The sequence below is a fragment of the Dermacentor silvarum genome, chromosome 8, assembly GCF_013339745.2.
Source record: "Dermacentor silvarum isolate Dsil-2018 chromosome 8, BIME_Dsil_1.4, whole genome shotgun sequence".
In the NCBI taxonomy this organism is placed as follows: domain Eukaryota; kingdom Metazoa; phylum Arthropoda; class Arachnida; order Ixodida; family Ixodidae; genus Dermacentor; species Dermacentor silvarum.
The window spans coordinates 102,071,065-102,080,484 of NC_051161.1; the positions used below are offsets into that span (position 1 = coordinate 102,071,065).

Sequence of the window (9,420 nt, forward strand, 5' to 3'; positions counted from 1 at the left end):
CGTTTTTTTTTCACCCTCCCCTCTAGCGCCCCCCTCGTCTACCTTTCCTTCCCTCTCCCCATGCCCCTGCGGCGTTTCGCCTGCCGGCGGCGTGCAGGTTTGCGCTTGTGCAATACACGAAACACATACAGCAATAACATTTTTTATTGCAAAAAGTAAACACGACTAGACAAGCGAGCAATCAACATTAAATATGAGTGCCTCCGAGTAACGTCCATTACAGGTATCAACCTTGATAAACCTGGTTTCGAACAGGCTGCTGGGCTGTAGCTCCTTAATTCAGCAGGTCTTCTTACTGGAAAAACATTAGGCATGTGTAAAACGTATGTTAATTGAAGCACACTTTTCTTAGTGAACGTATAGTTTTTCAATGCATTGGCAATAAGCACTGCAATATATTTTGGCAATGGGCAGCACTACAATATATTGGTCCAAGCACACAGTTTTCGAGCATTCCACCTTTATTAACATGGTTCTAACATTAACCGATCACAAGTTAAATTCCCTTCTGTTGCCTTGAAGACATACTTTACATCTAACTGAAGGTGTTTGCATGTACGATCGCCAAGCAGTGTAAGTGTCGGCTATTTTGCTAGCTTTCAGGAGGCTGTTGTCTGGACTAGTTGGCGACTGGTAGATGACAGCAGCCTCCTAAACATGTGCGAAGTAGATGCCAATTAGCATTCAAAGAAAGGAATAGATAATGCATTTCTGATAATGTTGTACGAGAAAAGAGGTAAGTGCGGCTCTGCAAAGGCACAGCTTCGGTGTGACAGCATTGTTACACCACCCCAATTTTATTTGCCACAGATTACATAGCCAATTCAGAAATGGCGCAGGCTTGAGCATATACCTAAACACCAGTCTATCAAACACATCGCATACTTCAAATTGAGCAAACATATTGCGATTCCTTAAAAAATAAAAGACAGCAGACGAGTGCAACCTTGAGTTACAGCGACTATTTGCAGCACGGCTGCTTCAAGCATATACAGTAAGAACTTCAGTTGCTTGTAATTAAACCATTAAAATGTTGCACTCCTATGACTTGCCTGTTTGAAAACCTCCACACAATAACATTGCCAAGCACTTGTAAAGATTTTTTTTACAAAAACAGTGAGTCATCCACACACAAGGTGGGAACATAAGCCGTAATTTTCCACCCAGTTTCACTAACTTTGGCCTTGGCGACATTTATAGTTACGCAATGGGTTAAAGGTTAAGCTCGTGCAGTTTATAAATCAATTATGATCTAGAGTGCTTGCATATGCAATTCATTGCTTACACCGAAATGAGCCCACACACTAAAACCCACACATGGCGCGCGGCGACGATTTCATCGCCGTTGCACTTTATACGGATTATCACGGCGACGACGACGGCGGCAAAAATGCGCTTGGAGTGCCCATATAATTTCTATCGCAATAAAATAGAAAGAACTGCGGCGTAAACTTCTCTCTCTCAAATGGCAAGGTCGCCGTTACGTCGTCACGCCGTAACACGCGTGTTCGAGTCGATGTCTCAACGCTGCGGCTGCGACGCAGAGGGAAGCAACGACGGAGGCGCCAGTCCGGCCAACGAAACTGCTCACAATCGGCCAACGCTCGCTTCAACGGCAGGAAAAGAAAGGGAGAGGGTTAAGCTGGCGCCGGGCCGGCGGCGGGCGCGCACGGAGACAGTCGAAGGTGGGGGAGCTACGAGGGAGTTGAGAGGGAGAGTGAGGGGAGCCACCGAAGCGACGGGGTCACTCTGCTCAAGCCAAATCCGCTTCCCTGACGCCCTCCTCCCTCACCTTCGACGTGTCCGCGCGCGCCCGGCGCCGCCGTGCTGGCGCCGCCCGCTCCCTACAGCATAGTTTTCTGCGAGCGTTGCTCGACGTGGGCAGTCTCGTGGCCCCTACTCGCCATCTGCTTATGCGCCGTGATATATAACGACTCCATTCGTACGTCGTGCTGTGGTGCACGAATGGTGCTGTGGTGCTGTGAGACGAAAGTCTTTCCTTTAATTCGAACAAACTTTCGGGCTCCTTCGAGTTCGAATTATCGAGATACGACTGTATATGTGTCACGCTGAAAATTTAATTCGTACGACTTTAATATGAAATAACAGTTACCTGGGTTCTTGGAATTCAGGAGTTTCGTGGTGGCTCTTTGGGCGGCGGCGTTTTCGTCTGCCCCTTTCGGCACCTGTAGAGGGTACATGATCGGTGTCTTCACCCTCACGCGCCTTCTCTCTTGCACGTAGGTATGTGCCTGCATAGTAAGTTACAAAAAAAACTCTTTATTGTTATGCTGATAAACTCGGAGTATCTATGTTTATAATGTAACAGCAGTGCGTATTACAACAGTATATTGGAATTTTTCTTTTTTTAACATAATTTTGTTACTGCACAGACTTGCAAAAAGAAAACGCCAGTGCGACCTCAAAATTTATTTGTTGCATGACTGAAGCCAAAAAATGTTAGGTATCCTAAAAAAAAGATGCTGTAAATAGCTACACTGTCGGATTATGCTACAAAAAAACAAGGCAACAGTGCACTACATACAGGGTGTTTCATTTAACTTTAGCCAAACTTTAAAAATATGCAAGTGCCACGTACCAGGACAGAGCCAAGGTAATGTTGGAGATACTCAGATTATTTTTTTGCATTCCGCCTAGTTAGATAATTAGTTCTAATTAATTAATTAATTAACTTCTCAATTACTATAGTTAGATGAAAAGTGTCAATGAGAAGATTCTAAAGCAACATGAGAAACCCCTGATACCGCTTTCTGTTTCTCAATATGAGCTACATAAAGTGTTTTTCCAAGTGTAAAAGATGCCTGCCAATACACGCAAACTGCCTCGAGCGGCCAGTCGTTCGGCAGTTTAGCGTGCATTCGCGGGCATCTTTCACGCTCGGAAAAACACACGAGTGATCTCGCACAAGAGCGTTGACGGAAGAATGCTGTGGCTACGCGAAGATCGTAGCACGTCTCATCATTCTGCGCCAAACGGGAATGTCATCGTCATCCTAACGATCAATGGTCAACGAAACGTCACAGAGGTAATTTTAGACAGCTTTGGCAAACCTGAATACGCACACAATAAAAGAAACGTACGCAGACGTAAACATGCCTCTTAAACAATATTAGAGATTCCAGTTAAAATCACGGCGCTTTCATTGAAAAACTTCATTACCGCCTAAAACTTCCACCTAAAACTCCCGCCTGAAAACCGTAAATAATTAAACACGACAGGTGTCAAAGTGGCAGTGACTACTTACGTGAGCAAAGAAGATGTGGAAGGCAGTCTGGCGCTCCGCAGTTCATGAACGAATACGCGTCAGGAACTTAACGGCTGGTCCTGACAAAAATAACGGTGAATGTAACGGCGGGTTCAAAAGTTACGCAATCTGGAGGGAAGCTGCGCGGAGAGCGCAGTCCGCTTGGCTGCTCAGACTGCGTCGGCGCAAGCGATGACGCCGATGAGCCGTCGCGCCACTGCTCGCTTTGTCAGGTAGCCGCTATGATACGTCGCGGCGCTGCATCCTCTTGCGACACACTCTGCTGCAATGCAGAAAAATACTCAGTGTGGCTTCGTACTCGGTACCTGAAGCACAGAAATGCCAGCTAATTTAACTAAGAAAATACAAAATGCGGCTGCTACCATAATGCTAGCGCCACCTTACAATGATAATTTGAAATAACAAAAGTCGAACTTTTTAATGCCTCATTCTTGGCACTTTGCGGTAGGTAGGTAGGTGCCTAACTCGCTTTATAATACAAAAAAGTGATGTGCAACCTATAATGGAATCGAACCTCTGCCGTGGGGCACAGCAGCCGGTTCTCTAGCAACTAGACTACGGTGTCTTTTTCTTCCTTTCGGCCAAAGTAAAACAGGTTAACCAAACAGACAAAACGAAAACTGCGACAAACAATATCAAAACATTTTACAGTTTGAACCGTCAGTCCAACTTGGCTGACATTGTCATTTAAAATTCTCTGAGCGTTGTCAAGGGATCTACCCTCGACAGCCACTCAGGAGCACAACAATCATGCGTTCTAAATTTTCCTTCAAAGAAAAATGGCAATATTCGCCAGGAGGGACAGATCGCGTTGAAGTGTATCGAGGACTGTTCAACAGTGTCCTCGCGTCGATGACAAAATCAACGTCGAAAGTGGTGCTTAGTTTCCGGAGAAGTTCAGAAACTGCGACAAGCGGAATTCAGTGACTTGTAACCGATGATGCAAGCCATCCTTGAAATTCCACACATTTACGTGGACAAAAACTTGCCTGATTTTCTGCAGATGATGATGCATAGTCCGAAGAACCTCCATTTTCGATGCCCGAGCTTATAGGAGGGTCGTTTCGTGGAACAAAATACTCTCTAGAAATGTCTTGCGTGTGTGCTTCTACATTTTCTCCTTTCCAGGCAAGGTCACTTTCGTGAAAACTGTCCTTGGATTGAGCATCCTCATGTGGCGAGGATACTAGAAGCATGGTTACTACTTTCATTAACCTACCTTGATACTTATTGGACGGTACTCGTGGCAACAGGACTGGCAGATACCGGTTTGTCATTAACTCTACGCCTCTTCTGACGGTCTGAAAGGTCAGCGTAACTTTTCTTCTTTATTGTGGACTTCATTATGAGCATAAAGAGCAAGCGGCTGCCCCTTCAGTGCTCACTCACCACAATGCAAACACCCGCGCCTGGGTTGATTGCACTCTCTTCTAACAGGGCGAAGCAAAAACAAAAACCAACGTCCATTTTTCCCGCCAAAAAGCAGAAGAAAACAACAAAAAATCAATAATTGTAGGCTGCTAGAACAAGCGATTTTAAACGTCTTCTAAAATCCGCCTTATAGCAAGATTTTTCCATCCCAATTGAATCCTTCTCGATGTTGACTTCTTCAATCTAGATTTTTGACGGTCAAAGCGAAATATCCATGAATAAGAATGATTATATCTCTTTTGTGCTAGCTGGGTCCCCAGGTTTCACGTTAGTGGAGCTGCATTTCGCTCAATGGGTCATTTGACACTTATGCATACAATTTAATTCACCACTCAAGAAGAGCATAGGACTTACCTCGTGCTAACTGTAATAACAAATAAAATCTAAAAGAGTAAGAAGGGAGTCCATAACTTTCTTTTCCGTGCCAATGTGGCGATGATGAGACTGCCGAAGAAACTGAGGGCGATATAATGAATCAATCACAGAATATATGCCGATGCCCTAACATTAGGGACATGCAATGGTAGTGACGGACACAATGAAGAATCATTGTAAGGTGTGACAGGAATCATAGAAGAGTACCTGAAACCATAGGGGCTTAGGTTCTCGGCAGAGAAATCGGATGTTCTGGTTGGTACCACTCATCGTGAACAACAACGCCGGCTTTTCTGCCTCATGGGACCTAGAATGCTTTCGCGTTAATATATCTAGGCACCTATCAGATTGGTGGCATCACCTGATATATAATAAGGTAACTTTCCTGTCTTGCAGCGATACGATACAATCTGATCGAAGCATCGTCCAGTCTGCATGAATATAAGGCTAAGAGAGCATCATAGTTCTCTAAGGGGCTTCGCGCATTCTCACCTTTCCATGCATTGCGGTGATTGCAGATGTCATCCGTTGTTTGATAGCACTTCTGTGTTGTCCAGACACTGCATTAAGCTGTCGCGTGAAATAACGGAGCCTTACCACATAAAATAGAAGAGATGAGATTGTGTTAGTCAGCCATCCGTATTGCTGCAAGAAAGCAAAATTGCCTTATTAGATATCGGGTGAGTCAACCAATCCGCTAGGTGCCTATATTCGAGGACAACTTTCTGTGGCTATGAATGGAAAGCTACGGAGGCAAAGGGCGCACGAATGAGAGTGCTTCTGAAAAGGGTCCCGGGTTTTTGTCAACCTTAGTGTAGGCTGGGGAAGGGAGAATGCATAAACTCTTTACTAGTCACAGGTATATAAGACAGTACACAGAACTGAGTGTAAAAGTTTCCTGATTTTGCTGCTTTTCGCTTCCGCGTATGGGCAAACGCAAAACCATCACACGAGGAAGCTGAGTCGATTAAGCGTTTGCTCCGATTAACCAAAAGCACTATCAAACGCTGCCCGACTACATGGCGCGGTAACACATGTGCAGCATCCACGCGGCTGTAGTTTTCCCTTCACAACCACAGAAAGTTGTCCGCGAGTATAGCAATATTGGTTTATATTTGTGATCCTAATGTTCCTATCATTTCCCGCCTTTTTTCTGGCGTGCTGGCGCCTTCTTAAGTTGCGGATATTTAACACGAGGAGCTAGTAACATAGAGCACGGCTGCTAGGTTAGAATAGATCACCATCCCTTCCCCTGACGAGAAAATGGGGGTAAGCGAAGCTTGTTACCCGCCGTGGTTGCTCAGTGGCTATGGTGTTGGGCTGCTGAGCACGAGGTCGCGGGATCGAATCCCGGCCACGGCGGCCGCATTTGGATGGGGGCGAAATGCGAAAACACCCGTGTACTTAGATTTAGGTGCACGTTAAAGAACCCCAGGTGGTCCAAATTTCCGGAGTCCCCCACTACGGCGTGCCTCATAATCAGATCGTGGTTTTGGCACGTAAAACCCCATAATTTCAAGCGAAGCTTGTCGTCTGTGTATCTGACCTTCGTCAGGGTAACGCTCGGAAGCCATCGCCTCGGAATTCACTGATCGTAGCTGATGGTGGGCCTCGGCTTCGGAAGCCCTCGCCTCAGGATCATCGGCTCTTCGCTGATGGCGAGCCTCGGCTACGGAAGCCTTCACGCTAGAATCGGCACGTCGACGACGAGCCCTTTCCCGGGCGAGTTCACGGCGGCGTTCATCAAACGCAGCTTGCTCCTTTGCCGAACGAACCACGCATGGCCTTCCCATCTGTTCGCCGAAACTGATTTGAGGCGAGGAAAGCCCGGAGGAGCGCGCGCCAACCCGCTTTACTCCCATGTCCCTCCTCGCCACACACCAAATCACGCCACACGCGCGCGTGTCACGTGATCCGTGATTACGTGTGTAGCATATGCAGATTGATCTTTACCACTTGGGATTATTTAAAGCACGGCAAATAACCACGCACGAAGTCGTTGTTTTTTTTTTTTTCATTTCACCGCCATCACGATCGTCGTTCTTTTCGGCGGACTCAAAGTGCCGAACTATGTCATGTGCGGCGCCAGCATGCTTCGCTGTACGCTTTTCAGACGCCAGACAGACGTTTGCAACGGCTGCGGAAGGCTGGGTCACCGCGCCGACATGTGCCCGGCCCCAGTGAAAACGATTTGCAGGGGATGCGGACTCGCATCCCCCGCGGAAGATCACGAATGCTCGCCCAAGTGCACCCTCTGCGGGGGACCTCATCTCACGGCGGACAAGGCCTGCAAACAACGCTTCCAAGTGTCCGACGTCGTCCGTTGCAGAAGGAGGCAGCGAAAACACGCCGAGAAAATACCAGCGCGGCAGGTGACGAGCCGCTGCCAAGCATGTGATTCGACCCTGCCCAGGGCGTCCTCGGGGGGGGGGGGGGGGGGGGGGCTCCGTCACGCCATCCGGCCGACGCAGCCGGTCCAGAGGGCGCTCCAGCTCCAGGGCAGGATCCAGGAGACCGCCTGGGCCGATCGAGTTAAACAGAAGCCTGCAAAGGTAACGAAGGGTTCGCCGCCAGAGCACAGCAATCCTAGAGTCGCGCACTTAGAGCAGGCGAATGCACAGCTCAGAGCCGCGTTGCAGTAGCTCAGGGCCGAGTTCGAGTCATTTCGAAAATCGGGTTGCTCTGTGCCGCCCGTGCAGGCCCCCATGGAGCTCCCCGCGGAAACGCAGGAACCGTCGTGGTCCGCCAAGAAGCGGGCCCTCGCGGACCCCGTTGATGGAGAAGGGGACCTCGAGGAATTCAAAAGCGAGATTAGGAGCTCCATGAAGGAGGTTAGGGAGTCGGTGCACAGCCTTCAAAGCTCAGTGATGAGCTTAGTACAAGCGGTGGCTACTCTCACGAACAGGGTCAACACCTTCGAAACTAGGGTCGCTCTGGGAGAGTCAACCCCCGGGTACCCGGGTGCGGTTAGAAGTGGTCTACCCTCAGAAACGGAGGGTTCCAAACGCGGTTCCCCGTATGAAAGGCCAAGCAAAAGCTCCAAACATAGCGGGTCCGGATAAGGGATTCCTAATCTGGCAGTGGAACTGCACTGGGTTCCTGCCGAAAAACGCAGTCCTGCAGCAGTTCGTTTGTTCACGTGAGCGCAAGCCGCACGTAATTTTATTACAGGAAACTCTTAGGGAGACAGTTTCGCTGCAAGGTTACAGATCTCACTCCGTCTTTGGCGCAGGCAGGAGGGGAATTTGCTTCCTCGTGTCCAAGCGACGTTCTTTTGTCGTACACTCCATGCGCATGGATCACAGCAAGGTCGAGCATTCGCTAATCGAAATCATTACCAACGCGTGGATAAAGTCCAATATCTTTATTTTTAACATATACAGTTCCCCCAGGGATAAAAGACACCGTTTTGCGTCCATCGTTGCGAAGGCCGCGGGGCTGGCGGCGGGCTCCCCGCTGGCGGTCGCGGGCGACTTCAGCGTCCCGCACCGCGAGTGGGGCTACCTGTCGTCGACCGCGGACGGGAGCGACCTCTGGCAAACGGCTGCTGATCACGCACTCGTGCTCTTGATGACCCGGCCTTCCCCACTAGAACGGGCACTTCGATCACCAGGGACTCCACGCCTGACCTCACCTTCGTCAAGGGGGTGGGACCGGCCTCGTGGAGTAACCTGCACGAGAACTTGGGTAGCGATCACTTCATCCTGGCTACCTCCTTCGAGGTGTCGAGCAGGCCCCCCCGTGAATTGAGGGTCACGAATTGGGACCTCTTTCGAAAAATCAGGGAGGGAAAGGTGGCGGATCCTACAGACTTTAAAGAATGGTTGTTGCAATTGAAAAGGGACGTCGAGTCCGCCACCAAGACGATCCACACGGACCTCAAGGTGGACAGGATGGACAGCCGTCTCGCTCACCTCCTCGAGGCCAAGGCTGTTCTCTTGGTCATGTGGAAGGGGCAACGGCTCAATCGTAGACTCCGTAAGAGGATAGCAGTACTAAATCGCACCATTGAGGAACACTGTCGCACGCTCGCTATTCAACAGTGGGACGAAATTTGTAATTTGGTCGATAGGCAAATGCGCACGGGAGGCAAATGGAATCTCCTGAAGCAGCTCCTAGACCAATCGGCCTCCAAGTCCAACCAGAGACTAGCTATGGACAGGATTTTGCACGAAGCCAAACGGGAAGGCTCCACCGTGCAGGATATTATCCAGTCGTTGGCCGACAGATACCTACCCATAGGCCCCTCGGGCGACTCGGACTATCCCCGCTACCGGGTTCTCCGGCAGGAGGACCTGGACGCTCATTTCTCTAAAAATGAGGTTAGG

The 9,420-nt window shown here is 49.1% G+C and overlaps 1 long non-coding RNA gene across 1 annotated transcript; it reads right to left on the reverse strand.

Moving 5' to 3' along the window:
• Positions 1-203: 203 nt before the first annotated feature.
• On the reverse strand, positions 204-3,460 carry LOC125947784 (uncharacterized). Its single transcript, XR_007468478.1, has 3 exons — positions 3,266-3,460; positions 2,114-2,252; positions 204-295 (listed from the first exon to the last, which is right to left on the reverse strand). It is a non-coding gene; the product is annotated as an uncharacterized LOC125947784 (long non-coding RNA).
• Positions 3,461-9,420: the final 5,960 nt, after the last annotated feature.